This window comes from Felis catus, chromosome B3, assembly GCF_018350175.1.
Source record: "Felis catus isolate Fca126 chromosome B3, F.catus_Fca126_mat1.0, whole genome shotgun sequence".
NCBI classification, from domain to species: Eukaryota; Metazoa; Chordata; class Mammalia; order Carnivora; family Felidae; genus Felis; species Felis catus.
The window spans coordinates 77,267,718-77,290,947 of record NC_058373.1 but is presented as its reverse complement, the minus strand read 5'-3'; the positions used below and the strand labels follow the sequence as shown (position 1 = coordinate 77,290,947).

Sequence of the window (23,230 nt, the reverse complement as noted above, 5' to 3'; positions counted from 1 at the left end):
AGAAGCTCTTTTAATTGTTGCTTCTGACACTGGATTGAGTGAAGGGTTTTCAATTCACACCCGGCATGGCCCCAGTTGTAACAAATTAACAGACAAAGCAGTCGTTGAATGTAGCAGTTTTCATGGAGACTGCTTTACCCTGGCAAAGATTATTAAGGCAAGACTAAAAATGTACAAGCGTGATAATATTAAGGCCAGAACTATGGGGCCACTGCCGCTATGCCTTCTACAATCCTCTATTCAGGTTGTTTCTTTCCATACTACGTTTATAACATCATCAGGGTGAAGAAGTAAAAGGTGCGGGCAGTATATAGCTTTGATCCCAGGGAGTCTGTTGGTTTGCAACTCTGGTATTTCCCCAGAGCGATTTCAAAACTGGCCCATGTATATGAGACGGCAAAGAGACACTGAAGAGGCAGACAATTCCAGATTGGTAGGTGGCAGTTTCAACAAACAAGAGGAAATTTGCAACTTCTAACCTTTGTGAGCCCTACTCCTGGGCTCCCAGGGAAGCTATACTTTAACATTTATCAAGGTCAAAATGACTCAGCAAAATCCAAAAGCACAGGCTGTATTTCTGCCCCGAGCACATATTGAATGTCTGCTTTTTAAAAATAAATAAAAAAAATAATGAAAAAGGAGCATTCTGAACACAAGATAAGAAAAGGAAAGAAACTTCCCTGGTCCCCACAAGATTAAAGTCATAAGGCTTTCACATATTAAAACATAAGATAAAGTCTATAACTTTCTGGAATGTCCTTCATCACGATGATTTGTAACTCTTTATGTAAAAAACATACATGACCCGGTACCAAATGTTCCTTTCCAGAGCACTCTCTTCTCTGTGAATATTGTGTATCCTAGCAGGTGTCCTAACTTGGCCTCAAATAAAACTCTTTTCCTTTCTTGTTAAAAATTTTAAAAAAGGTTTGTTCATTTGGGAGCACCTGGGTGGGTCAGTCGGTTAAGCATCCAGATTGGGCTCAGGTCACAATTTCACCATTTGTGATTTCGAGCCCCACATCGGGCTCTCTGCTGTCAGCATAGAGTCTGCTTCAGATACTCTGTCCCCCTCTCTCTCTGCCCCTCTCCACCCCTCTCCCTCAAAAATAAATAAACATGAAAAAAAAAAGTCTGTTAACTTCATGTTGACTAAGGGAATTTACAAACCAGACTTGTTTTGAGTGGTGGTAAGAGGAATAGATCTGTGCATCCCCCTGCCAGAATCCTAGGAGATTAGAGGCCATAACAGGGTTCAGGCACATGTATGTAGTCCAGATGGTCTCAATACCACAGTACTCTCTCAAGGCGGAGGCCTGAAGTATCTCCAAGTGTGGGAAGAGTGTAGAACATACATTTTAAGAATAGGAGAGGGAATAAGGAGCCTCTGATAACTGGGTCCAACTCAGTGTCAGCCAGCCGTCACATCCTCTGGATGACCCCCTCCAACACTCCACCCTTCCTGACCAGCTCTTGCAATCTAACACGTCTCTCCACCTTGGCCCATGTACCCTGGGTGCTTGGGAGGCTTGGTAGCATGAGAAGTTCACTTGGCAGCTATCCAGCTGCAGGGTAGGCAGATAATGGAGCAACAATATTAGCACATGCAAGAGAAAATACAGATTAAGATAGTGATTCCCCAAATCAGTAACAATTTTGTTTTCCACCAAGAGCTCCATGACCCAAATCACTGATTATTAAGTCCCATGGGCTGGGGTCAAATCATTCAGAGGATCCATTTGTGTCCTTGTGATCTAGTAAAGATGATATAACATTAGTGTAAATTAGTGTAAATAAATAAATAGTTGGCCAAGCCAAGGTGGTTTTACTTGTTAGTAATCTAATCTGATGCTTTAATATTTCATTCTTCCTTTCTACAAATCCTCCTGCTTGTGTGCTATAGGGGAGATGGAACCTCCATTCAGTGTCATGGTTTTTGTTTTGTTTTCTTTGTTTTGCCCACTCATGTTCATTACCTTTGAAATGTGATCCCCATCACTGTCCATTCAACAAAGTTATCTGTAATTAGTAGTATGCTTCTCTAATTCCCTAATGGTGGCAGCCTGGTTTGTGTGGCAATAGGAGAAACTTGGGTTAGGTCAGACATGTGTCCACACAAATCAAGGCATATTTAGAACCCTCACTAGGAAGGAGGGGACCAATATAATCAATCCCTCATCAGTTGGGAACTCCTGTGGATGACCTCAGACTCCTTTGGCAGTTACCTTGGGCATTGTTTAGAACACATGGATCATATTATTACTGCATTAACCAAGTCACTATATTTTAAGGGCAATCTAGCTTCCTTGGCAACATGCCTTCCCTCTCAGGCACTACAGTGGTTGTTCTTTCTGTGCACCCAATCTGCTATATCTACTGAAATGTCAAGTTGTTACGACTGGTACCCGACCTAGGGCATCAGCTTCCCGATTTCCAGGGAGTGTGAGCACTTTATAAGCCAGGATGTGGAAGACAGTGAGGACAGCTCCAGGCTCTTGCAGGTGAACCCAAATATTCTTCCACATATTCTGACCCCGCAAGGGCTTATTCATGATCATCCACACCTCAGATCCCCATTATTCTCAGCTTTAGAACAGCCCAACTCTCAGTGTAAAGGGTTATGAGGGATCACCATCCAAGCCACTCTTGAGTTCAGCCCACTGGCTACTACAGTTCATTCCTGTTTCCATCCAAAGGTGTCATTATTGGGCTCAATAGCGACTACAATCCAAGTAGGTTGGTTGCCCTGACTAGACCCATCTGTATACCAGGCAACAGCAGGAATTTTCCCCATTCCCTCTCTACAGGCCACAAAGGCCACCACAGGAATAAGGGTGAGGGCATTTGAAGGATCAACATACTCTACAGGGCTTAGTAATGTCCATATTTCTAGAGACAGTTGGTTGGTAGACAAGGAACTTCAAGGTACAAATAGGCTTGCTATTTAGTCAAAGTGGGAGTTTTGAGCCCTGGCAAAGGTAGATCAATGGAACACAGTCTCAATCCACCCCTTTATTAGCAAGATAAGTTCTTACCATGATATGCTGTTCCTTTGTGAAAGGCTCTACCTCTACCTGAAGAGGCACAACGTATACTGGGAGGAGCTGTCATTCTATGGGGGTATATATTGAGTTTCTGCCCCCTTCTAGAGATGGGACCAAAATCCTAAGGGTACTCTCTCCTTTTGTTGTCTCAGCCACAGTGCCCAACCCATACCTTCCAGAGTCACAAATACATCTAACTCAAATGATAGCCCTGATTGGGAGCGGCCCAGAGCTTTCATCTCCTTCACTAACATTTTTGCCTTCCCGAAGGCAGCTTGTTGCTCTGGTCCTCTACATGTCTTTTCTTTACCAGGTGGTATAAGGGACAGAGGCACTGTGCCAAGTGGCAAATAAGAGTCTTCCAAATCCTCAAAATATCTACAAGAGCTGGCTCCTCTTTCACATTCTTCAGAGTTGGATAGGCTGCACCTTGGTGATAACAGTCTCAGGGACAATGCAGGTCTTACCTGACCATATGACTCCACAAAACTTGGCAGTGTCTGGGCCTTGAATTGTCTGCATTTTCCTCTCATCCTGTCCCTCACAGATATTCCAGCAAAGTCTGCACAGTGTCCTGTAGCAGAGACAAGGTTTCACATGTCCACATGAGATTGTCAGTGTAAGGGGCCCATTTTATTGATGTGGGGAAGGAGAACAGTTCTTGGTCTACCATCCCATGATAAATCACAGAGCTGTGTAGGTAGCCTTGGGAAGCACTTGAAAGGTACATTGTTGTCCCTTCCACTTGAAGGAAAATTGATCTTATGACTCAGTGGCCAAGGGTATACTGGAAAACAACAACAACAACAACAACAACAACAACAACAACAACAACATCAACAAACCTTTTGCTAAGTCCAGTTCAGCACAATAGCTCGTAAGACCATGGCCAAGAGATCTACGATGGTGGCAGTGTTGGGCACAGTTGCATCAATGGGAGGCACTACCTTGTTCAGCTATCAGTAGCCCACAGTCATCTCCCATGAGCCATCTGGTTTTTCCACTGGCTATCCCAGGGTGTTAAAAGCACTACGCACAGGATGTACAATATCCACTCCATGAAGTTCTTAGTTTCTCCTGTTTCCTTATGCTCCCCAGGCAGCTTACTTTGTTTAACAAGTATCACTCTTCCAGGAGTGGTACTGGTTCCCAGTTGGCATTTCTCCTCAGCATTGGTTTGATTACTCTAGCCCAAAGGTGAAATTCACTGATAGAGGTTTGCAGAATTTGACCTTTTAGGATATCATTACTCAATATGTTCTCTAGCATTGGAGAAATAAAACTTCTTGTTCTAGGTGGGGAGAATGCCCAATTTTCAGTGTCAAAAGGATGTTCCTGACTCCTGACCATAACCCCGGCCCTAGGAATATTAGGGATACTTATTCCCTGCAGGTGGTATACCTACTTTTGAAATCAGTGATATTGATATCACATATACCAAAATATGTTTATGTAAACATGATGTATGGACAAAATGTTCTTAGCAGCATTATTTATAATGTTGGAAAAATCCAAATCTTTATTTTCATTAAAGTGAATAAGTGAATCACTGTGCATTCATAAATTTAATGCAAAACTGTGATACTGACACATTATTTTATTCACTTATATATTTGACTGGTTTCAAAAATAAGCTTAGGCAACACAAAACATGCAGTAAAGCAAAACAAACAATAAAGGAAGAAAAGCAAAATAAGGGTAATAGATCTATATAGAAGCCATTAATAAAGTGGCTAATGTTCACATAGGCTATTTAGATATCAAACTTCTGAAATTTGCATGAATTTAGTTTTGTTTTCACAACATTACAAGGTTTATGTTCTTACAGATATGTCTAACAATTTCTCAGTTATCATTACATTTGGGAGACCATATATAAGGTTCAGCATAGTCATGGCCTATAGTCCATTGTTATAAATGTAATTTAATTATGTGTCTGGAATAGGATGTCAGCTCCCTATGAGCGTTTTAAAAGAAAGTAATTTGTTTTTCTCTCAGTAATGTTTCTTTGAATTTTAGATTAAAATGACATTAGGATAATCTATACCCAATGCTTCCTTTTGTCAAGGAAAAGATGATTTTCCTTCTTTCTACTCCTGATAACCTTTTCTTTGGACTTTATTCTTTCCAGCCTTCCGTCTGAGATCTTGCCCACTTAATTATACCCTCTCTTTTCAACAACTACAATCTCCTCTGGCTTCTCTATCTAAAACACAAGCTGGATTCTCCTATTAAAAATAAAGACAAAAAGAAAAACAAAATGCCCCTTTGATCCTTTATTTTGTCTCTCTGTTCCCTTCTCTTCCAACTTTCTAAATGTTCATTGGCTTCTCCACAAAATTTTTTTTAATGTTTATTTGTTTTTGAGAGAGAGAGAGAGAAAGAGACAGATAGTGAGTGGGGTAGGGCCAGAGAGAGAGGGAGACACAGAATCCAAAGCAGGCCCCAGGATCTGAGCTGTCAGCACAGAGAGTGACATGGGGTTTGAACTCATGAACTGTGAGATCATGACCTGAGTCAAAGTCAGAGGCTTCACTGACTGAGCTACCCAGGCACCCCAGCATCTCCACAAATTAAATTGAGAGTGAATACTTTATATCCCTTAAACTCTTTCCTAGACTTCTGTTATAACTTTTTTTTTTTACATTTTCTTACGATTTTGATGATTTCTCCCCCAAAGTGATTCCCTCCTATTCCTATAATTCAGGACATAATTTCTAAACCACTAACTCCCAAATCTAAATGATCTCTTCTCATTTTCTCAGGCCAAAGACTGGCATTCATCATTTCATTCTAGAATGACATCTCTACATGTATCACACAAACACATTAAACATGTGCCTAAGTCAACTGTTTCATCTTCTTTTTTTTAAGTTTATTTATTTATTTCGGGAGTGAGGCAGGGGCATAGAGAGAGGAGACAGAGAATCCCAAGCAGGCTCCATGCTGTGAGAACAAAGCCCAATGGTGGGCTCAATCTCATGAACCCTGAGATCATGACCTGAGCAGAAATTGTCAAAATTTAACTGAGCCACTCAGGCAATTCTCATCTTCTTCTAAAACTCCATTTTTCTATAATATGTGCATTGCCAAAAATTCTATGTTCCAGGGCACTTGGATGGCTCAGTCAGTTAAGTGTCCAGCTTCAGCTCAGGTCATAATCTCACGGTTCATGGATTTGAGCCCGCGTTGGGCTCTGTGCTGACAGCTCAGAGCCTCGAGCTTGCTTCAGATTCTGTGTCTCCATCTCTCTCTGCCCCTCCTCTCCTTGCACTTTCTTACTCTCTCTCTCTCAAAAATAAATAAACATTAAAAAAGTAATAAATAAAAAATTCTATGTTCCACACAAAAAGTCTGATTTTTTTCTCATCAATTATTTCCTGTTTTCCTTTCTTACCCCCTACCCATATACACACATACTCTCTCCATTAGTAGGACCTGAAATTTCTACCTTCAGTATATCTCAGAATACATAACTTGTGTGTTATATTCAAAACTCTATCTTATTGCCTAGTACAATGAATAGCCCATAGTAGACTCACTTTAAATGAATTATTTTGAGTGAATGAATTAAATATTATACTCCCCACCCCCTGCAAATCCATTGGCACTGCTTAAATTCGGGCTTTCAGAGCCCCTTCTCTATACATAACCATAAACCTTTGAAATTGGTCTGCCCCCATTGTAGTCAATGCTCTGCACTTTGTCAAGATTACTTTTCATGGGGCACCTGGGTGGCTCAGTCGGTTGAGAGTCTGACTTTGGCTCAGGTCATGATGTTACGGCTTATGAGTTCTAGCCCCACGTTGTGCTCTTGTGCTGACACCTCAGAGCCTGGAGCCTGCTTCAGATATTGTCTCTGTCTCTCTCCACCCGCCCTCTGCTCATGTGCACGCGCTCTCTCTCTCTCTCTCTCAAATATAAACATTAAGAAAATTTTTAAAAAGATTACTTTTCACATATATGTACACATTACATTACTATTTATGCATAATATCCATTCTATGAAGAGTTTTCCTAAATCCTAAGGGCTCATGGGGAAAAATAACATACAATGTGACATGCCATAGAGACTCATCTTTAGATCTCAACCTACCTTGGCACTTTCATCCCCTTCATGTTTGGCCACTGCCTCCCACATTTTCCATACTTAACTGGCTCAATGTTCACACAAATGAAATTACTCAGTTTCTCTGATAAGCTCTTCTTAGCTATAGTTGTAGAACTACAGTTCTGTAGAACTTCTGCAATATTCTTCCTCTTTCCCTAGCCTTGAAAACTGCTATTTATCCCTGACATCTAGGTGCATTGACAGCAAACAGAATATCTTTCTGGATTCCTGCAAGCAGAATTTGTCATGCCTTTACTATAAATTCCCAAAGCATTTTTCCTTGGAACATTGTATCATTCATCATTTTGTGGCAGAATTATCTAATTATATGTGTATATCTCTTACAAAAATACTAGTATAAATCTCTATTTTTTTTACTACCTTTTACGTTGTCTGGCATTATTGTAGGCACTTAATACATAGTTATGGAATAAACTGTACTTCAAAAATGTTTTTCACTATTTAACCCATTATCAAGACTTCATATTTTAGAGTACATGATACAAACCATGTTGATATTGCCTTATACACAGAAATCAGGGAAATGTCTGTTAACATAGTCCTTGATTTCTAAATCTTCAAAAATATAGAGAAAATAGATTTTAGGAGAAAAAGAAGTACTGGGGAGTAACATTTCTATATATTAAGTACATATCATATTATGTTGAAGTTTTACATTGAAGTTTTATTAACAAATTATATTGATATAAACCATTGATTGCACTGCAATTTTTTTTCTAAGCAAGAGGCAATGAACTTAAAACACTGTTGTTCCCCAAAGCCCTAAAAAATATCTATAATGTAGATTTTAGCAACATAATATTCTTTAAGTGATAAATGTGCATTATGATTATTTCATGAATTAGTATTCAGCATAAAGTAAAATTGATCATAGTATGTCAGGGCTTGGAGGCTCTCTACATGTGTATACATGTATACGTGTGAAAGAATTGAGTCAAAGAGGAGCTTCAAGTTAATACTAACATGTGGAGTCTGTGATTTTTTTTTTTTAAAGTCATCCAGTGCCATCTTAAATGATGTTCAAAAGCTCCCAGTTTCAGGCTCACCTCTAATAATTCTGAGGTCTAGGGCCAAAGTACAAATCAACATGCATGTTCCAAACACTTAATGTATAAATCCAGCCACATCCATGATCTAGCTGTCATTTTTACCAAGGAGCCCCCACCCAACCCATTCAGCAATGATGTATTCCACTTCAGACTATGGCTAAGGATTTCATGGAGCAGGGCTGGATAGGGCATTGTATAAAGTGATGCTAAGCCCGGAATTCCTGGACAGTGGTTGAACCCACTCCCAGTCCGGATGTTGACTGACTTCATCAAGCTTCCCAATGAGCCAGGTGAACCAGGTTCCTCCCACCAGCTTCACTTCTCCAACTTAGAATTGGCAGTTTTAAGTGCTTCTGTAAACTAACTCCACAAAGAATAAGTAGTACAAACCTGGGAAACACTTTGGGCGTCTTAAGGCAGCAATTTTTAATGAAAGCAACCACCCTCTCGTAGGTTTTCTACTTTACCTTCAGTTGGAGTCAAGTGGGCATTTACAAACTCATCTTCTTGCCTGCGGACTCCAGTCTGGTTTGAGCAACTCTTTAAGATAATTGCAGTTTGTTAGGAAACATTCAAAAGTTTCCATACAAGCGTAATGGAAAAATAAATTCTGTTTAAGTATTTGTGAATTGCAGACACTAAAGTATATTGCTCCTGATGCATGGAACTAAAATGGTATTGTCCTAATTTCTAAAATTGGCAGTCTGGAAATACATTTTTCTAACAAAGATAATAATGAAGGCTTTTGACATGCATATGTGGTTCACACTGATTTTAGACTGGGTATAATCAGCTGAGAACATGGACAAGGTAAATTAAGGTTTTGTAAATTTTTTGAGCACATGAATATCTGCCAGAAAGATTTGCATATGTAAATAGTGATGTTCTCCCCCAGCCACTGAAAAATCACATTAAAATAACTGCAATAATTATAAAATTACTTATAAATCGCTATAAAATATAAGTATGAAAATACTTATAAAGCAATTTCTCCATCATATTTTTTATATTGTGGTACTATAGACGTGTAAGAAAAAAGAGATCCTTTGTAGCTCAGTATACAAATTGTAGTGTGCACGTGAATCCTTTGGCTGAGATTAAGTTTCCATTGCTAATGACTATAATTACCATAAAATTCATTACATTTGGGCTAATTATTTTAAAGTAAAAATAAAGACACATTGTTCTTTCAAATCCTAAAGGCTGGAATTAGAATAACTATTTCTAGACTTAGTCCCAGTTATGCTAATATTATTAGGTTGTCTGTCCTTGAAATTTAGATTCAATTTCATCTGCTGTTTAAATCTGATTTTACAAATCAAACTCAAGTAAGGAAACAAATGGAAATGCATCTTTCAGCAGCATCGTCTGACAGTATATGATAAACAGCATCATTTACAGGACACTACATCATACCATTTACATTTAGAAGGAAGAAAAATGCTGATTAAGCTTCCATTTGGCCCAGGATTTCCAATACATAGCGTGTTAAGCAATTCAATCTTTTCAGTTTTAAAGCCACACACATCTCTAATCATAACACGCCAGAAGCAATAAAACTACCAGAATGAGTGGGGGGTGTTTACTTCTTACACATTATAACATCTCTGAGCCAGCAGTATTCCAAAAACATGTGTTACTATGATCTCTGGATTGACAGCTCAGCACCCAAGGGTCTCTTCCTCTCCCCAAGGTTTGTTTTTAAAGCTCACAAAGGGCTCCCTTAAAATAAGAGTAAAATTGCATTTCCCATTCAATGACTCACCACTTGTTTCAAAGGGGAAAAAAAATCATCTGACCCTTTTTGCAATTAAATAATAATCATGTTTGGAGCAGAGTTAAACAAAACACGAAAATTGCTAAACATTGTTGAGTTTTTGTTATTCTACTTGGTGGAAGTTGTGTATGCATTAAAACTGCTTTTTTTATTTTTGGACATACTAGAGATGGTGATGCTTCTAAAGGAATACCAAAAATTTATAATACAAAGATAAAAATGCAAAGAGGAAACCTTTATAACTTTAAACCTTTGTAACTTCACATGATCAAATAAATGTCTTAGTTGGCTCTGACCTTTTTATTAATTATGAAGAAAAATTTCTCCATGGAAAGCATTGATAGTAAAAAAAGAAAATTGTAGATAGACTATTAGATCTAAATAGTCTGTTATTTAGATAACTGTTTTTAAGCACACTTTCATATTTCAAATTTTCTTACCAATCTGTCTACTTATAAATCATGCTTATCTGTTCCTAAAAGCAATTTCCAATATGTAGTCCTGACATCAATTTTTGTTACTGAATGTAGTTAGAATAACTAAAGTATATACATTTGAAATAGTTTTCCATTTAAACTGGCCTTCTTTTCTACAAGTCCAATGTACTGAGATATATATATATATATTTTTAATTTTAGAAACTCTTGTTTGGAAGCTAATATTCTTTATTATGCCCCATTTACATTAATTATCCTTGCAAAAAAAAACAAACTAAAGGGGAAAAAGGAGGATACTTGTGTCTTAAATAATCCCTTATTAAAATTCAGAAAGAAGACAATGTGGGTGATCAGTTCTCATACATAAAGTTTGTAAAATAGGGAATTAGAAATTATATCTGAGGATAAGTATTTTATATCAGTAAAATTCCAAATTATCTGAAAAAATATTTTAGTTACAGTACATTAGACTTCATGGCTGAGTTGTGATAAATATGGTGCATGTGTGCATGTGTACGTATACATAGAGAGAAAGACGGACAGACAGACAGACTGATCTAACCTAGGTTCCCTTTAAAGTCATTACTGAGGGGTGCCTGGGTGGCGCAGTCGGTTAAGCGTCCGACTTCAGCCAGGTCACGATCTCGCGCTCTGTGAGTTCGAGCCCCGCGTCGGGCTCTGGGCTGATGGCTCGGAGCCTGGAGCCTGTTTCCGATTCTGTGTCTCCCTCTCTCTCTGCCCCTCCCCCGTTCATGCTCTGTCTCTCTCTGTCCCAAAAATAAAAATAAAAATAAACGTTAAAGTCATTACTGAGATAATATCCAAAGCCTAAGTCTTTGTCCTGATCTGAACAAATCATGGCTCAAGTCTAAACTTGGACCACTTCTGGACATTGATTTTTTTTTAACTACAGTTATTATTGAATGTGCACTTATCAGACAATGCCTTGTGGGCTATGTGCATGTGCATGTGTGTGAGTACTCTGCCTACTTAATATCTTTTCCCCTATGCATTCCTCTGTCAAGTATAAGCTTAAATACCACTTCCTCTTTAAAGCCTACTGAGATCACTCCCAAACGAAGTCAGATACATTAATTTTATTTTTTATAGTTTTTTTAATGTTTATTTATTTTTGAGATGGAGTGATCACATGAGCAGGGGAGGGTAACAGAGAGACGGGGACAGAGGATCCGAAGCGGTCTCTGAGATGGCAGCAGCAAGCCAGATGTGGGGCTCAAACCCACAAACTGTGAGATCATGACCTGAGTCAAAGTCGGACATTCACACAATGACCTAGCACAATGCATGGTCATACGTTGGGAGTGGATTCATGATGAATGAATATAATAATGAACAAATACATGAATGAATAATGTTGAGGATCTTTCAGAATCATAGAATAAGTTTCTTCTTCTTCTTTTCTTCCTTTCTTTCTTTCTCTCTCTCTCTTTTTTTTTAAATCTGAGTGCATATTCCTTAGAATTACTACTAGAAAAGAGTTCCAAAACCTTTGCTAGGAAATGAATAAGGTATCTCCCCTAATAGACCTATGGTTTAGTGAAGAGAAAGAGGTTAATCAAGAAACTACATAAATGAATACAAAACAACACTGTAATAACTGTGTGATAATAAAGGAAAGGTATATGATATTGTGGTAGATGGAGCAATGAAAATGTATACTAGGCTGATTTCCCTCAATCAAGAGGAAATCATGCCAGGCTTTTCTGCAGCATTTAAAATAGAGGTGAAATAGGAAACAAGCTTTGGGTAAGGTTGATTTGATATTATCACGTTTCTGATAATCAAAGTAGGTCCTAAAAATGTTTATAAATTTGCCATATGTGCAGCTAATTTGTGTTACGGGGTTGCTTTGTTCTTGGCCCAGATGCACCAAAGAATTGGAGACCTGAGACCAGAATGCGGAGATCGAGTTTATTAAGTAGGTAAGTATAGTACACTTTCAAGAGTGAACGCAGGCCTCTGCTCTGCCAGAACAAGAGTGGCAATGGCCCCAAGAACCTCTAGCTGCGTCCTTTTAAGGCTGCTTTGGGTACAGGTAAATTTGGCTTTGATGGACACTTTTGACTGACCACTGGTGGTTATATAACCTTTTGGTCTCTGCGCATGCACTCTCCCATGATGCATTCTATTATAACTGTATTTTTTATGTATTGTATATTTATGAATGTCTAAAGAGCTTTTGTTGTGACCTTAAAGGTAGTTAAGGACAAGTTTCACCCTTTGTGCACATGCTCAGCTCTTACAAGTCCCCTTGTGGCTTTTGAGCCAGCTCTGAGGCTAGGCCTTTCTAGTATCATTAGCCCTGAGAGGTGGCTCTGAAGGTGTGGCTGTTAACACTTGGGGATGGCACTGAGGGTGTGGCCAGCACCTGCTTTATCCCTCCTTGCTCATGCCTAACTAACAGTCTAGCAATTTGTACAGAGGTCAACACTAGATTTCAGGGGGAATTAAAAGTAACATTTATTGAGGCACTATCAATTGTTAGAAACTGCTTTAAAGATCACTTGTTTTTACCTCATATATTCTCTCTCTCTCTCTCAGGAATTTTAGTTCACTTTATTCTACTTCTTGCATTCCCCATAGAGAAAAAGAACTAATAATCTGAATAATCAGCAAATAAATGGTCTACATTCACTACTAATTATGAACACCATTGTCTAAAAAACAAATTCATACTAATTTATGGGTGATCTCTTTTATACTTTCTCTGGGCATGTAGCTGTCTCAGTAAAGTACACTGTAGCCAGTTCTGTAGCTGGAGCTGCTCCATTCCACCCATCCCTACTCCATTCAGTATGGTGGTTTAGTGGGTGCCCACCTGTCTTCAGGAGCCATGACAGCATTCTTTATCTCTGAATGATTGCCACTGTTTCTATTTCTTGTGGCATGAGACTGGGAGTAAAACAATAATATCAAAGAGTCAGATTCTTTCAGCGTAGATAAAAAAAGAAACTCTTATTTAGGCCTATAGGCTTATTTACATGATTCAATCAGATAGATCCATGGTTCTGCATTGGCAATTGCTCAACTTCTATCTTCCTAAAAATCAAAAACCTATAGGGTATTTGATTCCCCACACGACCACTACTACTGTGTATATTCTTCTAGGAGACTTCTTGAGAAGTAGTGGATATGATATTTATGGCAAGATTTAGTAGTCACCCTTGATTTCTTGACTCTAATATCACCTAATCCAGGGGGTTAGCATCTGATGGTTCATGAGCCAAATTCTATTTGGTGCCTGTTTTGTAGATAAAGGTTTACTGGAATATAGCCATGACCATTCATTTGTGTATAATTTCTGGCTGCTTTCATACTGTATGGAAGAGTGGAAGTTGTCAAAGATTATATGGTCTGCAAAGCTGAAAATATTTACTGCTTGATCCTTTACAGAAAGGAGACCTTTATCTAAGCTAATCTTTATTTCTTATGATAAGTACTGATTACTTAATACTTCTTACCCCCAAAAACCTAGATTGAATCATCTCATAGAGGTACTGAAGATTTATCGTAATGTAACGTTTTGGCAAGAGTAAATTATATGGTTAATGGGGCGCCTGGGTGGCTCAGTCGGTTGAGCGTCCAACTTCAGCTCAGGTCATGATCTCGTGGTCTGTGAGTTCGAGCCCGGCTTTGGGCTCTGTGCTGACAACTCAGAGCCTGGAGCCTGCTTCGGATTCTGTGTCTCCCTCTCTCTCTGCCCCTCCCCTTTCATGCTCTGTCTCTCTCTCTGTCAAAAATAAATAAACATTAAAAAAAAATTTAAAAAGAAGAAATTATATGGTTAAGTTAACAATTCTTGCCAATAACCGATACATATAGGAAGAAGTAAAGGGCTCAGAGATACTTTAATTTCCCTCTGCAATGAGTTAAAGACCTGAGGTATACAAAGGAACTCCTGGAGCCCTTATGTTTCACATTTTTATACATAAACCATATTGTGATTGATTTATTCCCTTGAATGTCTCCTTAGGATTTATTTCAACTAGATTTCCCCTGTACTCTTAAAGTTGATTCTGGGCCTCACTCTACCCTAGGGAGGTTTTGCCTGAGGGCCTTGATAAATAGCATTTTCTGGAGCTGATGATAAAGAAAATGTTCTGCAGCATGTATGTAAGAAGATCAAGGATGATTTGACTAGTTGGCTCTGCCAACTGCAGTCATCTAGACTAAGTGCTGACAGAATATTAGGAAATGACATGTCAAAACAAAACAAAACAAAACAAACACCAGAGATATATTTTTAAAATACTCTATGAATCAAAGATTTTTCATGCTGACATTTTCAAATTAGATTAATGGAACCATCATGCAGTATGATATGTTTATGAAATAGTCCAGGATATTTCTGGAGAGATAACCTCTTCAACTTTCTGTGAAAGCAATCTGAATTAAAATTTAACTAAGCCCCTATTTTTATTTGGTGTAAGAGAATTAAAAAAAATTATAATTGGACGTCTCTGCTAAGCATATGACAGTACTAAAAGATTTTCTTATCATCATGATTATTTGCCAGTAGAAATTCCTCCGGCAAGTCATTAACTTCCAAGGGTCTCATTTAGTTCTCCTCTCAACATTGATCGAATGATATGTAACATTTAAATTACTTACAGTTGATCTAAATAGATTATATTTCTATCCTGTGGTATGTCAAGTATTCTCAGAACATTCATGCAAGGAATATAAGACTGCACAAAATTGTGTTTATTTTACAGGCAGGTGGAGAAACCAGGAAGGTTCAAATATGGGCAAAAATGTACCTTTAGCTCAGTTGATTATTAAGGATACAAGTTTAGAATTAAAATGCAACACGGGCTATCAGCACTACAGGTACTCCTCTGGGAGAATGTCAAATTTATGGGAACTTGATGCTATTTCTTTTGATTTCGTTTGTATTTCTAGCTAATAGTTGCATGTAGTTTAAAGGCTCAAATAATACTGTAGGACTTTTGGCAAAAATTAGCAGTGTCTTAATCCCCACTTCAATTTACCATTCCCCAGAGGCAAACACTTTCATCTCTTGTAATTTATTCTTTTGATACATAGCTCCATATATCTAACTAAATTCTTTCATTACTATTTTTAAATTGTTGGCTCTAGGCATTCTCTGTTGACATCCCTCCACGGAAGATGAGGATCTAGACGTCCCCTTTGTACACTGCCACCTCCCGCTCACCACCCCTCGCCCACACTCATACACACTTACTAAAACCCTCATTCTCCCAATACAGTGATACTGTGATTGTCATTTGGGCTACATCAGTGTTCCCTATATACCATTCATGAATATGTAAATGCTGTTGACAGCCGAGTACTGCCTCACAACAGATAAAGGAGGTCCAGGTTTAAATATGAAACTTGCAACGGCCTCTTCAATTTTGATTTCACATTTTTGCCCACTTCAAAAGGCACTTGATGTCCCTTTTAAGTGTTCCATAGTATAACAGATTTTTTAAATCATCTTTGCTCACTGTCAGGTAGAAATTATCTTTCTTAGGTTTCTAAAGGCCTTTTTCATGTGCATTAGTCAGAGTTCTCCAGAGAAACAGAATGAGAGAGACAGAGAAAGAGAGAGAGAGAGAGAGACCGATTATAAGGAATTGGCTCATACTTTTACAGAGGCTGAAAAGTGCCATGATGTGCCATCTGCAAGCTGGAAACCCAGGAAAGCCAGTGGTATAGTTACAGTCTGAGTTCAAAGGCTTGACAACTAGGAGTGTAGATGGCATAAGTCTCAGTCCAAGCAGAAGACCAGTGTCCCAGCTCAAGCAATCATAGGGAATTCTCCTTTCCTTCACCTTTTTGTTCAGGTCCTCAGCAGACTGGATGATGCTCACCCACATTGGAAAGGGCAGTCTGCTTTACTCAGTCCACCAATTCAAATGCTAATTTATTCTAAAGGAGCCCTCACAGACACACTCAGAAATAATGATTGATCAGATAACTGGGCATCCCATGGCCCAGCCAAGCTGACACATTAAATTAGCCATCACACCATGTATACATCTGGTTCCCACTTTTCTTAACATTGCATTATTATATTCTATCATCTTTGCCTTCTTTGGCTTAAGTCTTTTTTTAAATACATTCCTTTATTATAAGTTTATTGATATTTCAAGGGGGAATGGAAGATCATGTGTGTGACCAATCCACCACCTTTAACTGTATACCCCTAATATTTATTTAAATCTTCATTAGTTGAAACTCTATTAGATGGAGAACATGCAGACTACTCACTCCTTGGAGGTACTCTTCTATTTACACTTATATTAAATGAAAGAACCAGCCCATCTCCAGAGGAAAGACTCAGAGGAATGTAGTATCTGACTTATAATGGTTGTTAAGTATTCTGAATTACTGAATATTTTTAATTCCTAGGAAATCATCAACTGAGTAGTGTGAGAAAACTTGTGAGGCCACAGATGGAAGGAAGGGGAATATTTTAGCACAATGCTGATACCAAAGAAAGGTGAAAATCCTTATATCCATTAATATGTACCAAACACTGTGTCATCCATAAATTCCTTACACAGGTCCTTATGAATATCATACCACACAGATAAATATGGATTTCCCTGCATTTTCACATGCAGTACCTTCTAAGAACTTCATCACTTTGCTCATATAACTATTAATAGTCTTTTAAAACTCAGATATAATGTCATCTTTTTTTCCAAATATATCTTCATCAGCTTTTACTTGGTAACTCTCTTCTGTACTGCCATAACACCCAGAAAATATCTGTATGTTAGTTGTACATAGGTAGGTATGTAGACTTGCCCCAAACATTTGTTATCCAGGGCAAGAATACAAAGGGAGTTACCCTGCTCAGATTCCATGTTCTTTAGCTTTCTACCCTATCTCTATCCTACCTCCTTCCCTCCCAGGGTGCTTATGCAGATATTGCTTCCAAAATTGAGTCACTTTCTACAAAAACCAATCCCTTACGCACCTTTCAGGCAGAGGGGGAATACATAGTAGTAGGACAATCTTCTAGAAAACAATAATCTAGACGAAGTTCACACGGGCCCTCAGCCATTTGGAAAGCTAATATTATTCCAGAATATCCAGAGTGGGCACTATGACATCTGGGCTCTGGAGACAACTTACCCTGTTGGGAGGAGTTAACAAAAGACCAGAGTGGATATATCTAAAGTATCAGAGCCATTGGTACCGTATATATCCCTTAAAATTGATTTGTTTTCTTCTGTCTCCCCCACTCCAGTATGACCTCCATAGATACAAGAACTATGTATTTTTAATCTCCGCGTGTGGCAAACTAACATAATGTTCTTCCCATGGAAGTGTTCAATTAATACTTAAATAAATGGAAACAAAATATTTTACAAATGCCAATTGTGTCAAGTTCTGTTTTAATTTTTTTTACTTCATTTTCTTTTATTTTTGAGAGAGAGTGTGTGTGCATGCGTGTGTGTGTGTGTGTGTGTGTGTGTGTGTGTGTGTGAGCGGAGGAGAGGAACAGAGGTACTGGCACAAAAACACACATATAGATCAGTGGAACAGAATAGAAAACCTAGAAATGGACCCCCAACTATATGGTCAGCTAATCAACTAACTGACAGAGCAAGAAAGAATATCCAGTGGAAAAAAGACAGTTTCTTCAACAAATGTTGCTGGGAAAACTGGACAGCAACATGCAGAAGAACAAAACTAGACCACTTTCTTACACCATACACAAAAATGAATTTGAAATAGATAAAAGGCCAAAGTCCAGTTTTGAAAACTGTTGTTAATTTGCTAAGATTCAGAATTGATTCTGGTCACTGGTGTACTTTGAATATATTGATTAAGCTTTCACTAATTTGGGATGAATGTTTTTCAAAACTGATAAATTATAATTGGGGCACCTGAAAAACATTAAATGTGTTACAAATCAAGGCTAACATAAGCAAAGCACTTGATTAGAAGTCCAGAAAGCTGAACCATATTGATCTGCTAATAACCTTGGGCAAGAGAACTGAATTTCTTATCTTGAGGTCACTAACAGTTCTTCCATTTTGAAGTCCAAATGGTTCTATCAGAAATATATATTGATATAGTTTTATGACATCATTTAAACAAAGGAGACTTTGTATAATTGGAATATAGGTTTTCACTTCCACAGAACTGAATGTGATGTTGTGTTCCCAAGTGTAGCAATTGCACAGATGTCTTACAGGACTATTGGAATTCACAAAACTTTCATGTGGATTGGCTTTCTGAGGAATTCAGAGTCCAGGTTGGCAAATGAGCCAACAAGAAATTCAACATAAGAGTTAAATATATACTTAAATTGATGTAAATAGGGAAAAGATCAGATAAAATGTATGAAACATTTTCATATAATCTAAACACATTTCTTAACCTCCCACACTAAGGAAATGAATGAACAAAACAAGGAGGGATGGGTATTATGACTCTTCTCAAAAACATCTTCATGAACTCGGTACTGCCTCTGTTAACCTTGGGTTAAGAGCCAGACCCATTACTGAGGCCAGGATCAAGTGCATTTGACAATTACAATATGTCAATGACATATTTGCTATGGAATTGTAGAGTCTAGATTTTAACTTATTTGTAAAGCTAGGGAAAAGGTATTAGGAAAGATCTCTTTCTAAGCTCAGTGTATCATTCAGGTTGGGATGGGGAAGAGGTAGAGAGTAAGGTAGAGAACTACTATATTTGAAAAAATTAAGGGACAGAAAAAAAATGGAGTACCCCCTTGAAATGCCGTGTTCTGATGTAATCTGAGCAATTGTTGTTTTTAACTTCCCCTCAGTTAAGTATGCTGCCATCATGCTATCTGTACAAAACAATGATTTGTTTCACTGTTGTTGTTGGCAAAGCTTTTCAAATCCTCCAGGGGACTGTTGAAGTATTCCCTACCCCCAGTTGAAGATTAATTTAAATTACAGCCTCTCCCTCTTTGGCGGGCTTCCATGTATGAGCTAGAAAGTAGTCCTCCATCTGGAATTCTCAGTGATGCAACCTTAGCAAGCCCTTGGGGAAGGGGGAAACTTAAAAATCAGGACTCTGCCACTAACAGTATTGAGAGTGTTGAAACTGTGTATGATAATGTACATATAATGAACCTATCTTTCGCAACTAAAGCACTAATTGCTGGTACCAATAGATACACATGCACCTACCATTCTTCAACTCAAAATCACAAATGTGAAGGAGGGACAAGGACATGTATGAATTGGAAGGAGTCCTAACCTGTCCTGGATCCTTTGGTGTTTCATACATGGCTCCTAAAAATCACTTGGAGACCTGCTTTAGTTTTCACATAGCTCCAAGAAGAATGTATGAATCATACAAAATGCTCAAAAAGCCAATACATGGAGATAGGTCAACAGTCACAGTTACCACCCCTTTATGTTTGTCATCTAAGAAGAGAATTAAAAGCTTCTACCCATGAGAAGAAGTCATCTGCAAACAAAGAAGTACATGATACATCCATTCTCCTTTAAATAAATGGACAAACACTACATCATTGATTATAAAACACACATACTCATTTAAACATTTCTGATGTTGAGAAGTATCAGACAATCAATATATGCACTTAATGTAATGTTTCCTTATGTTTTGTCAGCATGATATAACTAAAAAGATGGGGTGTCATAATCATTGGCATCTTCAAATGAAGAAAGAATGGTATATGGGAACAATCACCTTGACAATAGATTGAGTAGGTAGATAGTGACATCATTCCTGTACGTTCTCAAGAGCTGAGGAGAAACTAATTTTGGCAAACTGTGATAATTCTGGCCCAGGGTCACAAATATTTAAAAGGTCAAAATATAAAGATTATGTGGCTTCTTTCTTAAATTATTTCCTATAGTATTCAATAATCAAATGTTATAAATGGAAAGTCTTCCTAATTGGTGAGGTATGAAACTGATGCATGTACCTTGAATGAATTATTTGTGTGCCATAATGTGCATCTAATTGGCCTGAATAAGCAGGAGCCCTCAGCTTGTTATCTCTGTAGCATTCATTTCTTAGTTCACCTAAACACAAACCCAGTTTTATGCATGTGCCATGTTATAGAAAGTTGGGGAGTCGTGTACATAAGAGGGAAAGATGGGAAAAATATTAAAAGTTCATTATATCTGTTTTATGAAGTACCTGGTATTGCAGACCACATGTAATGAAGTCCAAAATCAACTTCTTAGTCTTCCTCAAAAAGTCAAGTGGATAAACAAGTTGCAAGAAGCCTTCAATGACTGCTGACATGCTATAAGTGTCTGGTTGGAAATAAGCCAAAAGTATATTAACACACAGGAACTAAAGACAGAAATTAAACTATATTTTATAATAAATCATAAATCAAGGACATTTCAAAAAATTTTTAACATTTATTTATTACTGAGAGACAGAGAGACACAGAGCATGAGCAGGAGAGGAGTAGAGAGAGAGGGAGACACAGAATCTGAAGAGGGCTCCAGGCTCTGAGCTGTCAGCACAGAGCCCGATGCGGGGCTCAAACTCACAAACTGTGAGATCATGACCCGGTCCGAAGTAGGTCACCCAACTGACTGAGCCACCCAGGTGCCCCAATAAATCAAGGATATTTTAGCCCTGACACTAATGGCACTAACAAATGAAAAAGTCATAGGGAAACAAAGCAGGAACTGGTATGAAAGTGAATGTATAGGCTCACAATGGATTGGTTAGACAGTCAAGAAACTGTGGGAGGTTGTCTAGTTTTCCCAACATAATTTGTTGAATCACTGTATTGTACACTTGAAACTAAGAGCACACTGTATGTTAACTACTGGAATTAAAATAAAGTAAAATTAATTAATTAATTGATTAACTAAAAAAAAAATTAAAAAAGAAAGAAAAAGAAACTGTGGTAGGGCCTTAAAAGAAATTTTCCCTGGGGCACTGGGAATGTATTAGATCTGAAAGGGAAATTCTACATCAGGGCCTTGGTAAGACTGTACTTAGGCTTTACAAAGATTACTGTGCTAATTAAGCTACTAGAAGAGGAGGACTGAAAATGAAGGATCCAGTTAACATATAATTTCAACAGCCTTACAAAGAAATAATAACAGGAAGAGGAAGATGGCAATGAATATAAGGGGCTGATGAAAGCAGGTTACTGCATGTGGACAGCAAGGAAGAGGAAAGAGAATTAGAAACAATACACAGTTGTCATGCTTGAATGACTCAGAAGATGGCAGTGGAAATATGAGAGGAAAAACAGATATGAGGATAAAGTGGTAAAATCAGTTTTAGAAATATGTGTTTTAGAGGTGCTAATGGAATATGCAGCTGGAAATTATTAACAGGTACTGATAATCAATAGCAAAAATCTACATTCAGAAAGATACGGGTTTAAACACATTTCCTTGTGTGGTTAGCTCTCTGTGTTTGTCTTCTCATTAATAGCTGAGATTACTTTTCCTTTTTAAAAAATCTACGTTGCTCATGATGTGTCATTGCTACTGTAACAGAAGTGATTAATACAGTATTCATAGAGTAGATGTACATACTAGGGGATAATATATGTCAGTGCATAATAAAATGACCTGTGATTAGTAAGCAACTGAAATTAGTTTCTGTCCTTGGGAAGTAAGAGAAAAGGCTCTCAGATATGATTTAGGGAATTATTTGCATGACACTCCATGGAGGAAAGTGAGAGACATAAAAGAGACAAGACATAGACTTGAGAGAAATTATCTTAGAGAGGACGAACAAATGTGGAGGGAAAGGACAAATTATGTAGATTTTTAGAGGAGAAACACTAAAACTCAAAACAACAAAATAAAGACAAAAAATATTAAAAAGCAACCATATCAAAGAAGGAGAAATAGTAGTAATTTTTTTCAGAGGTACACTGAAGGACAGAAAGAAATGAAAGGACCGTTGAATTTTACTATTAAGAAGTTCCACCAATGATCATCTGAAAGGAAATTCAATGGAAAGGCAGAGACATATCACACTTTCAGAGCTAACGACTGTGGGTACCAAGACATAAACTACACGTTGTATTCATTTGCTAGGGCTACTATAACGAATTACTATAGACTGGGTAGCTAAAACAACAGAATTTCTTCTTTTATCATGTTTCTGGAGGCTGGAAATCCAGGTTCAAAATGTTGGCAGGTTTGGTTTCTCCTGCTGCTTCTCTCCTTGGCTTTCAGATGGCGACTTTCTGTCTGTGACCTCACATGGCCTTTTCTACATGTACTCTCACTGCTGGTATCTCTTCCTGTTCTTATAAGGATCCCAGCCTTCTTGGATTAGAGCCCCACTCTTAAGTTCTCACTTATTAAAGGCCCTACTTTCAAGTACAGTGTCATATCGAGTATTAGGGCTTCAACATATGAATTTGGGGGGAATATAATTCAATACAGAACACGTGTATCCTTTCATTGTGTGTGTGTGTGTGTGTGTATATATATATATATATATATATATATATATATATATATATAAAATTTTCACTTTGATCCTGTTTACCATATTGTTATATTTTATTATATTACAGATACACCTAAGAAGTGATCAAAATATAGTGAGCACCAGCATGGCCACATCATAGTTTAAGGAAAAAAAAAACCATTTTTCAAACAGCCGAATCTTTTGTATACCCATCTGTCATGACTCAGAATTATCCTGCATCCTGAATATAGTATTATCCTTATTATCCTTATTATTATCTTTAAATGATCTATAATACAATTTGCCTGGAGCTAAATTTTATATAAATAACATCAGCAGCAATTTATCTTTTTGTGTGGTATTTGTGTTTG

General features: G+C 37.8%; 1 long non-coding RNA gene across 1 annotated transcript in view; it reads right to left on the bottom strand.

Annotated features, from left to right (window-relative positions):
• Nucleotides 1-1,140: 1,140 nt before the first annotated feature.
• LOC123386029 overlaps nt 1,141-23,230 on the bottom strand; it is a 29,159-nt gene continuing 7,069 nt past the window's right edge. Inside the window, exons 2-3 of the long non-coding RNA XR_006599469.1 lie at nt 20,595-20,713; nt 1,141-3,618 (exon numbers count right to left, since the gene is read on the bottom strand). This is a non-coding gene — a long non-coding RNA (uncharacterized LOC123386029). The remainder of the gene's footprint in view (nt 3,619-20,594; nt 20,714-23,230) is intronic.